The sequence below is a fragment of the Medicago truncatula genome, chromosome 1 (assembly GCF_003473485.1).
Source record: "Medicago truncatula cultivar Jemalong A17 chromosome 1, MtrunA17r5.0-ANR, whole genome shotgun sequence".
NCBI lineage: Eukaryota > Viridiplantae > Streptophyta > Magnoliopsida > Fabales > Fabaceae > Medicago > Medicago truncatula.
Window position 1 is genome coordinate 15,958,984 of NC_053042.1, and position 12,229 is coordinate 15,971,212.

The 12,229-nt window shown below is 32.9% G+C and overlaps 2 long non-coding RNA genes across 3 annotated transcripts; both read left to right on the forward strand.

Annotated features, from left to right (window-relative positions):
• On the forward strand, window positions 1–1,900 carry LOC25482981 (uncharacterized). Its single transcript, XR_003011091.2, has 3 exons — window positions 1–1,039; window positions 1,136–1,251; window positions 1,522–1,900. It is a non-coding gene; the product is annotated as an uncharacterized lncRNA (long non-coding RNA).
• A 5,803-nt stretch (window positions 1,901–7,703) lies between these two features.
• LOC112417017 (uncharacterized) lies at window positions 7,704–10,797 on the forward strand. 2 transcript variants are annotated; one of them, XR_003007453.2, is made up of 3 exons: window positions 7,704–9,433; window positions 9,821–9,876; window positions 9,980–10,797. It is a non-coding gene; the product is annotated as an uncharacterized lncRNA (long non-coding RNA). The 2 variants fall into 2 exon arrangements; XR_003007450.2 differs by having other exon boundaries at window positions 7,705–9,433; window positions 9,821–10,797.
• Window positions 10,798–12,229: the final 1,432 nt, after the last annotated feature.

Here is a 12,229-nt window from a genome sequence, read left to right on the forward strand (position 1 = left end):
GAATATTTACAGGGACCATTTACTTAATTAACCCTTCAATATATAATAAATTGCAGAAGACATATTTAGTAAGCCTTTTCTTTCACTTTTTGTAATAAAATGCAGAAGACATAAGCTATTTTTATAGCAAAAGATAAAACATATGCTATAGGTTGTCTTTATAAGCTATATTGGAGAACTTATGAAAACTATCCTAAGTTGTTTTTATAAGTTCTCCCAAAACTTATGCAAAAGTCAATCCAAACAGGCCATTAGAGAGAGATTTAGGGGAATTATATTTTATGGGAAAACAAAAACCTATTAGTATTATTCCCTTCTATATAAAACAGTTAGTTTGTTTTAGGTGGTTATTTTTTTCTGTTATTCAGTTTTGTTTTTCTGTTAAAGTAGTTGAGTTGTCTTTGTAAATCTCAACTACTATAGATTCTGCTTTTACTCTATGTTAGTGTGTAAACAGAGGAAGAAATCTTGAAAGTGGAAGAGAAAAAGAAGAGAATGGTGAGAAAGATTGAGATTAAGAAGATTGAGATTAAGAAGATTGAGAATTTGAATAACAGGAAAGTTACATTTTCAAAAAGACGCAATGGTTTGTTCAAGAAAGCTCAAGAATTGTCTATTCTTTGTGATGCCGAGGTTGCTGTTATCGTATTCTCTACCACCGGCAAGCTTTATGAGTTTTCCAGCACAAGGTGACCACCCTTTCAAATTTTTCATTACTTTCTGGACTGCATGGTGATCATTCTTGTTTATGTAAATTAGTGTCTGGTTTTTTTGATTGAAATTGAAATGTGAAGACTTTTATTGGAAAATTTTTGGCATATTTTAATTAGTATATTGTAGGGTTTATTTTAGAGAGTAAGATTCAGGTGAATTATATTTTGTGAGAAAACCAAAACCTGGTTTTGAATGGTTAAATTAATAACAACAAAGTTATCACATGGAATAAAGAGATTGTTCAAGAATCTTTCACTTTGTTTTCAAATTTATTGATATGCAGGATCAAGAAGCTATGGCGGAGATCAAAGCTTTGCGTAAACAAGTAAGAACAAAACATTAGTTTTGTCAACAAAAAAAAAATGGTAAAATATTTATGATGTATATGTCGAAAATATTTAATGTTTTACACTTTAAACAGCTTGAGGAGATTGAAAATAAAAGCAAGGTAGAGTTCAAAGAAATTGATCCGTTGGATAGAGGTACAGCTTCCATCAACAGTTCAAACCCCCCGTTGGAACCCTACTTGCTGTTAAGGTATATACCGAAACTCCCTTTTCATGTTTTCATTGACACCCAGCTGTCTCGGATTTACAACACTCACACACTTGTGTTAGTCACTTGTGTTAGTCTCCGTGGTTTATTCTGTCAATTTTTAACTTCAATGTTGTCAATTACACATCTTGTCAGGTTAATTTTGGAGCTTAATTGGACAAAATGTTCTGTGCAAAATTTGTACCAAAAAAACTGTTATTCAAAATCATTGAAAGCATTTCATTAAAGTTATAAATTTTGTTGTTTTTATAGGTTGTAACCTGATCATGATCGCAAGAGGAAAAGTTATAAATCACTGAAGATGAGAGGTTGCAACAACTAGAGAATTCCAGTGGCTTCCAGTGACATTTTTGCACTGAAAATTAACTTGCCCTTTGAAAATAGAAAACTTTCCTTAGCTTTTTCTTTCTTTGGTTTCACAATGTCACTGAGAGTGACAGTTTAGCTTTTAAAACTAATTTCTTACATAGGTTAAAATTGATTTCTGTTTCCTGCATGAAAAATTGGATTCACCATGTTGAATAGTGTTAAATATGATTCACCATGTCGAAAAATGTTGGTAATTTAGTTTAGTCATGTGATACTCATAAGTCACATTCTGAATTTGCATAAATCATTGTCGTTGTAGTCATTCTCGTATCTCTGAATGTTTATTTTAAACATCCTAACACTTTGTTGAGAGGTAAGTATAATGTCTCAAATTTATGATAGTCATATTTTGCATTTTTTATTTTTAAATTTTAAAAAAAATAATCTCGTGGACATTGCGAGTTGGGTTTGACACATTTAATTGTGTCACCACAACGAATATTTGGAATTAAATTGAGGATACTACCAAACTAGAAAAGAAAAAACTCTAAGGATCAAAATTGCATGATCCTAATCATGATAGTTAAAGGATAAAAAAAGGATTAAAATTGAGGAGATATGATTGAGTTATCTTATTATATCTCTTTATCCTGCACACCAAATAGACCCTTAAAAGATAAAAAAAAAAGGTCTCAACTTGATATATACTATTATATACAATACATTGTTCGACGTAATAATTGAGTTAGGACTTGTGAAGAATGATCATTCTTTCATCCATGCATGTAGTTTGCAACAATATATGAATGTCTTATTTGACCTAATTTGGGTTAATGAACTTGGCATCATGATGATTCAGTCGGGGCAGATTAAGCATGGTAATGGAGCAAGGCGGGGACGAGTTTCACCTTCGTTGTCTCCATCTCTAAATTCCATATATTGTTGTTACCAGTATTCATATTTTATAATAAAAAAAAAAGAAAAAAAAAAACTCAAATTCATACCCAAACTCAATCAAAGCAGAAAAAATCCGTTAAATTAGAATAGATTCAAACGAGTATATATGGGTATATATGGGTATGATTTATGATGCACATGACACCAGCAAGCATGAAGTATCAAATAATTCTGCCTTGTGCGGGACAATACCATAAATATAAGGTTTTTTTTACTAAATTATCTTTAAAGAACGGTGGATAACTTACCTACTAACCAATAAAAATAAACAATTTATTGATGAGGTCAAGATAGTTAATTAAAATGTGATTAACTTTATTGATTGAGTAGGTAAATTACACATCATTTTTTCATAGGTACCATAGTTATCACCTAAATATAATAAATATAGAATAATTCCACACGTATGTAAGATTCTTACCCGTCGCATCGCAGTAATTACCAATAATAATATGCCACACAATACCAATGACAATCTCTACCAACGTGGCATTCATACATTGTTAAAAATGTCCACATAATACATATCCACGTAAATTTCCATATTTACCCACCACAAAAATTTCCTAAACCCTACACTAAACCGAAAGAGCCGCTCTATAATAAGAACCAGAAGCTCAGTCAAGTTAAACAAGTACCTCTCACTAACCCTAACTTCCGCCACCTAATTTCATAAAGCTGATCCAATTTTAGGATCCACATCAAATGAGAGTCCACAGAATTAGGTCAGACATCTCTACTTTAAGCACGGTATAATTTGTTTCTGTCACTTGGGGCAAATGATTTTTCCTTTTCTCTATCCCTCAAGGTCTTTGTCTTAACGGTGATGTTTGTAAAACCCTCAACTTATCCTCTTGCTTCTTCAAACGAGGCGGTGAGACCGGTAAGATGCTTTCCACATTTTTTGTTTGAGAAATGGGCAGTTGAATTTGTATTTCAAGACACAGCTATTTAATGGGGCATCAAATTGAATACAGCTTGCGTTTCGCTTGCACATTTCCGTTGTCTATACCAATTTAAGAGTGTAGAGTCGAACAGATTTTCTACTATCCCATGTCTCGTAGCAAGTCTTAATAATGCTGATGTATGGATCAAAGGAGCATTGTAGCTTCTACAGAGTTGAACAACAAAGATGTGATTGAGGAAAGTTAAAATGAACGCAATCATGATCTATCTGCTACTATAAGAAAGGGAGTGCACCTGATTTCAAAATCTTTCAATTTTGACTGTGTGAATTGAAGGAGTGTTTGCTTGATGATGTGTGAATCGAAGAAGTAGTGTTTGCTTTTATTAAAAATTATTAGATTTGTAATTTAATCTATATATATGGATTATGTAAGATTAAAATGGTATATGAAACCATGAATCTCTTTGAAGAAATGTATTAAAAAAAATGTGATTCCTATCACTCTTATTTATAATTTGTGCAAATTAGAGAGAATCTCTTGTGATTGGAAGGTTGTGAATGAGATCCATGATAGATTTTAACCAGCCGATGTCTTCACTTATGATTACTTATTACATGTTTTTGCAAATGAATGAATAATTTACACACTCTCTTTGAAAGAGGTGAGAATGATAAAAGCTGAGAAAATTATTCGTGAAATGATTGCTAGAGGTCTACTTAAGACTGAAACTAGGCATTGCAGCCAACCATCTCCCTTTGGTAATTGTTCAATCTAGACATGCATTAGCAGATAGTCTTTCGGTATCTATGTAGACATATGGTTTCTTGACAACATGAAAATGTGTGTAGCAGATAGCCTGGAAACAATTTTGAATCTACCTTGTCAGGCTGCTGATGATGAGAGAATTGGACAAGTAAATGTGTTCTTACAGAGATCAAGAATTCGGGTAAGCTAGCCTAATGAATCAGAAAACGCCTTGCTGAGTTTGTTTCTCTTTAGTTTTAGAGTCTTATGCTTTGAAAAAGGTTGTACCGAGGTTGAAAATTCCTCGGTATGTAGACAGTTTGCATCTCTTGTTCACATGTTCATTAGATTTACAATGCCATTAGGGAAGAACCAAAGTCTTTGCAACTCGTACGAGTTCTTTGGTTTAGCAATTGAATATGTAGGTTACTAACTTCTCAAAACTTGCTTTTTTACTTTGTAATTTCATAAATGAGGAAGCCAAGTCATTAGAGGATTTGATTATTGGTTTCCTCTCACTACTACCATTCTTTGTATAAGATTCATCATTAATATTGTTTTATAGCTTATAATCTATGATTCTGTCTGCATTTGTTCATTTCCATCATTGAAAATGGCTTTTCAGGCCACAATGCCATTCTACTATATATGCTATTGTTTTGTTTTATCAATAACCACCAGATATCGGGAAATGGGGATCAGGAATGCAGCACATCGCGTGTTCGAACTAGCGCATTGACTCTTGGTATCACTAGCTGCTAACAGCCGAGCTACACGTGCTAGTGTTAGCAGCGTCATTGATGTTATTCAACCTTGCAAAGGGGGAATCAGAGAACACAGGTAGGTGCAAAACATATTGCAATATGTCTGCCATATATGTCAGCGCAGTGCCGTAGCACCTAGACCAAATTGTTGCAGCGGTCTCATGCAAGCCGTCAAGAACAACATGTTCGATAACAAAGGCAGAGATGACTGACTTAATCAATGTTTGGATAAGTCAGTGACTATTTTAGAATATCGATAATATGAGGGACTAAGTTGGTGGAAGTGCCTAATGTGAAAGACTAAATTAAGCATTTGCTCCACTAAGTTACAACGGTGTGGTATTAAAAAAACCACACCGTTATATTTTTTAATAGACTAAATTAATCTATTAAAAAAATATAACACAGACTAAATTAAGATTTTTCTGTGTTATATTTTTCGTCTAATTTGGTGTCATTGAAAATCTTCATAGATTGTTTGTGTGCTTTCATTTCATTTTGGTTACTCACTATTTGTTGTTATTAAGGTATCAGATTTTTTGTGCTCTTGGATTGCTTGTATTTAACTCAGAAGAAGCTTGTGTTTAACTTAAAAGCCTCCACATCAATTTTTTAACCACATTGTTGATCAAAGAAGGTGAATAATCCTAGATTGATGGTTGCATTTGGTTAGGGGATTCCAGCAAGAATTTTATTTCAGCCATTACATTAATTGGTTCAAATGAATGCACAAGTTGGAATTTGTTAATTTAAGGTTCATTTGATTTGTAATTCCCTGCAATTTGAACTCGTTCTAATCAAGTCCCAATAACCTTTACTTCATGTATGTATTCAATTTTAATGAAGAACAAGTAAAAGGCTTGGCATCATTGATAAAGCAAAATTCCAAACCATCAACACTGTCTAATTCAATATTATTAAAGGGAGTAGATTATGGAGTGGTGCAAGTTACGAAACTTGTTAAACACAAACTTCTCAAAGGGTAAAAGAGTGTCCAAAGATGAAACATTTAGACATATGATCATATGAATGTAGAAGATATATGTAAGATTCGTAGTTTTTTTAAGTAATCTAATGACTAGAAATTTAATTTAAAGGTGAATAAGAAGGATATTCAGGGTTCGAACTCTGACCTCTATATATTATGCATTGTCCATGTTAACTGAGTTAAAATTACGGGAACATGTAAGATTCGTAGTTATCTTCATAGTACTATTTTCAAGTTTGTAACGTTTATATTACTTTAAGTAAGATATTTGAGGAGAATATATTTTTGTAAATTTTTTTGTAGAAAACCTTGAAAGTAAATTATAGACCAAATGGGTCCTTTAAGTTTCGTATTTGTTTCAGATAGATCCTTTTAAGTTTCTAAGGTTTTTCAGGTAGGTTCTTTAAGTTTCGATTTTGTTTCGGATAGGTCCTTTAAGTTTCTAAGGTTTCAAATAGATCCTTTAAGTTTCGAGTTTGTTTCAGATAGGTCCTTTCTAACAACCTTCGTTAAGCCAAAGTTGATTTGATAGAAATGACTTATCTGAAACAAACTCGAAACTTAAAGGACATATCTGAAACCTTAGAAACTTAAAGGACCTATCTGAAACAAACTCGAAACTTAAAAGACCTATCTAAAACAAACGGGAAACTTAAAGGACTCAGAGAGGTATTTGGCCTAAATTCTATTTGAAATTTACTTGTTTAATTTTCAAAAGAATTATGAAAGCAACAAAAATTAAACTACGAGTTCTTATATTATATTTATTTATCAATGATTTGTGTAGCATAAAATAAATAACTCCATATTTAACAAACTTTAGATGAGTTAAGAAAATCATAGTTAAGCGACATAATTTGCTCCCATAGTCATTTGAAGCACAAAAAAACAACAATGGAAAGCTCTTTGTCGAGTGTTATGCTAACTTTCAATTTCGACAACATTATCATTTATAAAATTTGTTTTTTCACAACTTTCAAAAGTAGATTTTTATTTCAAGGAAACATAAAGCTGAATTTAAAAATCAAATGACTATATTTTTTTTTTGCATTTAAATCTCGATCCTATATATTACAATGCATTGTTCCTATAATTGAGATATGCTTATGGGTTAAATAACTTCAACTTTAATTTAAACAAAATAAGGGTGTAAAAATTCATGAATCATTTTATTTAGAGATAAATATGTTTTTGTTCCTATAAATATACTAACTTTACATTTTTGTCTCTTTAAGAAAAAATTTGAAGGACTGAAACAAAAAACAAATACTACTTCCGTCCCTAATTATAAGATTTTTTTGAGAATTTTTGTGTCCATTTTTATAAGATCAATTTGCTATTTTCAACTACATTAATTATTTCTTTACATACATACCCCTATTTTTTATACATATTTTTCCTTTAATCAACAATAAATAGCATATGGAAAACATAAACTAACTCTCTCTCTCTTAAAGATAAAATTGTAAAAACAATGATGATTACAAACAACTTTAATATAATTATCCACTTTCTTAATTCCCGTGATTTTAGCAAAAATGTCTTATATATGAGGATGGAATAGATCAAACACATATTTTATCCTTCTATTTATTACTATAACAAAAGAAGTTGTACGAGCTTTTTTTTTTTTTTTTGAAAGAAAGTTGCACGAGCTAATTCACATATTGGTTCAAATCTACCAGCTCATATCCACATAAGGCATAGCCAAGTAAATTTCCATATTTACCCATTTTACACTGTAATGAGCCGCTGTATATATAGAACCTGAAGTACCTCTCAGTCTCACTCATCAAAACCCTAACCCCCTTCCAACACAGCACACACACTCTTCATGTTGCAAATCTCAGAAGCGTGTACCATTCTCTCAATGCCACACCATTCGCAGTTCTTTACATCAAGATTCTGAAGATGGGTTATCAGACATTGGGTTATCATAAACCTGATGTGATAACCTCGATTATACTTTTCTAAGGTCTTTGTCTTAACGGTGATATTTACAAAGGTAGGTTTCGACAACAGGCTCCTCAGCAGTTTATCTCTCAAGATTAGGTTCAGAAAACTCAACGATCCAATTCCTATGAAATATGCAGAGCTGCTCCCTGTTTGAGAAGAACCTTGTCTAGACCAGAGCGCCTCGTCGGATGCCTAACTGATCTATATATTTTTTTTCAATCGCATCCATATTTTGTTTTAAGATTGACCATTGGTTCAATTATTGTTTGGTAATGTATAACACAATCGTTATTGACACTGCTTCTATATTTTTGTTGCTCTAGCAATGGGGTTTGTCTTGTGATTCAATCAAAAGAAACGATTGTTTTTAATCAATTTAAAATAAACAATTTTTTTGTTGAATGGAATGATGATTAACAAATTTATGGAACCTAATATTGTTCATTGATGGACACACCTATAATATTGTGATTTATGAATTATGTAAGATTAAAACAGTAAATGAATGAAGTCGTGAATTTATTTGAAGAAATGTGTAAAATATGATATACTTTCAACACTCGTCTCTATTCCTTTTGATAATTACACATAACAAAGATGTATCATGTAGTGGGATCACTATAACTTCAGCTCTGATTAAAGTCATTTTGTGTTAGGTTTAATTTGATATTGTAACTATAAAAGTGGCTAATTTTTTTTGTCTGGTAATTGTTGCTCAATGAATTTGAACCTGCTATGGTTTATGTTAATGGTGATTCTGTCATGAAATCTTAGTGATCATATAACTTTATAAAATAATGAATAATGTAAATATAACTAATGTGGAAGTCGTGGAAAGCCAGTAACAGTATGATTTTCAATAAAGAAAAGTTTGATCCCGTTGTAGTGGCTACAAGTGCTGTGGGCTTTGTAGATGAATTTAACAAGGCCAATCCGAAGAGGTCTGGGCAATACTCCAGAAATCAACTTGATAAACGGAAGCCTCCCAATCTTGATGCCGGCTGCTTTAAAGATGGCACAACAAGCTAAGGCATGCTGATCCGTGACCACCAAGGCAATGGCATCTATGCTGCAACAAAATTTGAGGATGTCTGAATCTCTCCCACACTAGCTGAAGCAATAGGCCTTAGATGGAGCTTCAATTTGGCAAAGGAAACGAGGTATGGAAACTTGTTTGATGCTGAGACTGTTGTGCAGTGCCTTAGATGGAGCCTCAATTTGGCAAAGGAAGCGAGGTATGGAAACTTGTTTGATGCTGAGACAGTTGTGCAGTGCCTGAACGGTGCTTTAAAGTTAGTTGAAATAGATAATGTGATCTCAGATTGTATGAACTTAATGTCATCAATGATAAATATTAGATTGTTTTTTAATTGTAGAGCTAAAAATGTTGCAGATCATAGTCTTGTAGGAATAGCTAAGAGTATTGGCTCCAAAAGTTGGGTGGGAAATGTCCCAGAACCTACTGCCTCAATTGTATGGTCCGATGCTTTGCCAATCTAATGAAATGAGGTTTCTGTCAACAACAAAAAATATAACAAGTGAGAATATTATAAAAGGCTCAAATTTTGTTGTTTGGTTTTTTTGTGAATTATGATCAATTATTGGTTTAATACCTTAATCATTCCCTCACCAGAGTTTCTTTATAAGTTTTACTCCTAAAGATGCAACTCTTGAGATAATTATTTGTGTTTGGAAAAATATGAGAAAAATTAGGTTGAGATACTTCTTCATCACATATTTGCCTTTTGAAAGGATAGAAAAGAATGAAACATCATAGTTCCATATCAATTTAATTTTTATTGTTGTTGAATTTCTCTGATTGGTTATGAAATTGTGTATTGACATTCAAGGATCTCACAATTATCTAATGTAATTTCTTAATGTATCCATATCCAAATGTTGACTTATGAGTCTTGTCATTGCAGCCAATCATCGTGGTAATTTTGATCGACTTTGTTGATTCTTACAAGGATCTTTCCTGGTATTGCTTATGAATTTATGTGTTATATATATATATATATATATATATGTTTTGCGGCAACTTTGGACTTCCTCTGTATCGTTCATCACCTTTATTATGCTAGGTGTGAGTGGATGTGTTCGGTTCTTTATTGCTTAGAGATTTGGCCAATATGATTTGAAGGGTAAAGATACCTAGTGAAATCAGAGCAATACCGAGAGAGATTTCGAGTGCTTGAGAAAATGATGAGTCCATTATGAGCTTCACAAAGTACACAAAAAGCTCTCGAGTCATCTTCAATACTTCTGTTAATGGTGATGTTTACGAAGCCCTACACTTTCATGATGATTGATCAACGGGTTATGTAATCCGAAGAGGTCTAGGCAAAACTCCATAAATCAACTTGATAAACAGGAGCCTCCCAATCTTGACTCTTTAAAGCTGAATGTTGATGCCGGTTGCTTTGAAGATGGCACCACAAGCTGAGGGATGCTCATCCGTGACCACCAAGGCAATGGCATCTATGCTGCAACAAAAGTTGAGGATGTTCGAATCTCTCCCACACTAGTTGAAGCAACAGGCCTTAGATGGAGCCTCAATTTGGCAAAGGGAATGAGGTATGGAAATTTGGCAGCAGAACTTGATATGCTGAGACAGTTGTGTGCTTTAAAGTTAGTTGAAATAGATAATGTGATCTCAGATTGTCTAAACTTAATGTCACCAATGATAAATGTTAGATTGTTTTTTATTTGTAGAGCTAAAAATGTTGCAGCTCATAGCCTTGTAGGAATAGCTTAGAGTATTGGCTCCAAAAGTTGGGTGGAAAATGTCCCAGAACCTACTGCCTCAATTGTATGGTCAGATGCTTTGTCAATCGAATGAAATGAGGTTTCTGTCAAAAAAAAATGAGGATTTTATAAAAGGCTCGAATTTTTCTGTTTAGTTTTTTGTGAATTGGTTTAATACCTAACTCATTCCCTCACGAGAGTTTCATTATAAGTTTTACTCCTAAAGATGCAACTCTTGAGATCATTATTTGTGCTAATTTTGAAAAATATGAGAAAAATTAGGTTGAGATACTTGATCGCATGTTTTCATTTTGAAAGAATAGAACATTATGAAACATCTTAGTTCCATATCAACTGCATTTTTACTGTTGTTGATTTTCTCTTATTGGTTATGAAATTGTGTATTGACATCCTCCAAGGAATTGAACTATGTTATGGCCTCATTGCTGCTGATGTAATTTCTTAATGTATCAATATCCAAATGTTGACTTATTATGAGTCTTGTCATTGCAGCCAACTATCTTTCTGTGGTAATTTTAATCGACTTTGTTGATCCTTACAAGGATCTTCCCTGTTATCGCTTATGAATTTATGTGTTATAGATGTCTTGTGGCAACTTTGGACTTCCTCTATATCGTCATAGAACATCATAGTAACCTTGTTTAGCATTTTCAACTGCTAGTTTTCGTCTAATAACGTCACAATGCGTTTCATGATCTTGGTGTTCTTCCTCAGACATCTCCGATTTTTTCTTCATCAGAATTTTGCGACACTTGTATGTGTTTTCATATCATCTGTGTCAACTAACTTTGCCTTAACAGAATTCGTTGCCATTGTTTGTTCTTCATGACCTTGTTCTGTTGTCACTGTTTTTTTTATCTGTTGTCACTTCCTCAGTGTCGTCTTTAAAGCATTCATGTGAATCTCAATTTAGACTTTGTGGAGAGGCCTTGTTGGCAACTTATGAGTTGTGTATTTGGTTTTTTAGTCATTATAAGTCTTACCTCTATAAATAGTATCACATATATCAGATCTTACAAGGTGCTGTAGTTGGGTGGTTTTAGGAAATCTTCGTAAAAAGTTATTGTATGACTGACATAGGAAACTGAGAAAGGACGAGATAAGTTTTGAACCTTAGACAAAGAACCATTGTATATCAGCATTTCCCAAATCCAAGCTGGTATAATGTGTGGGAAAGTTGGTTATTGCCCAAGTCAGTGAACTTCAACGTACAAAACTTATGCAGAATGAACAAATGAATATATCCAGAAAGACCATTGTCATCTAAGAACAAAACGAATGAGGAATTTTCTGATATATTTCAAATTTGTGAATAGACTATAGAGTACAAACGTTAATCCGTTCATGAACCAACGTACATAGGTAAATTCATGAACTATATAGAAGAGTCAAAATATTGATAATGCAGTCCTTGCGTCTCATTACTGCCACCGTTCTTTGTATAAGATTGATCATTTATAATATTGTTTTATAGCTTATAATCTATGGTTCTATCTGCATTCGATCATTCATCCATGATTGAAAATGGCTTTCAGGGCCAGTCTACTAGTGTGTGTTTTCTTTTC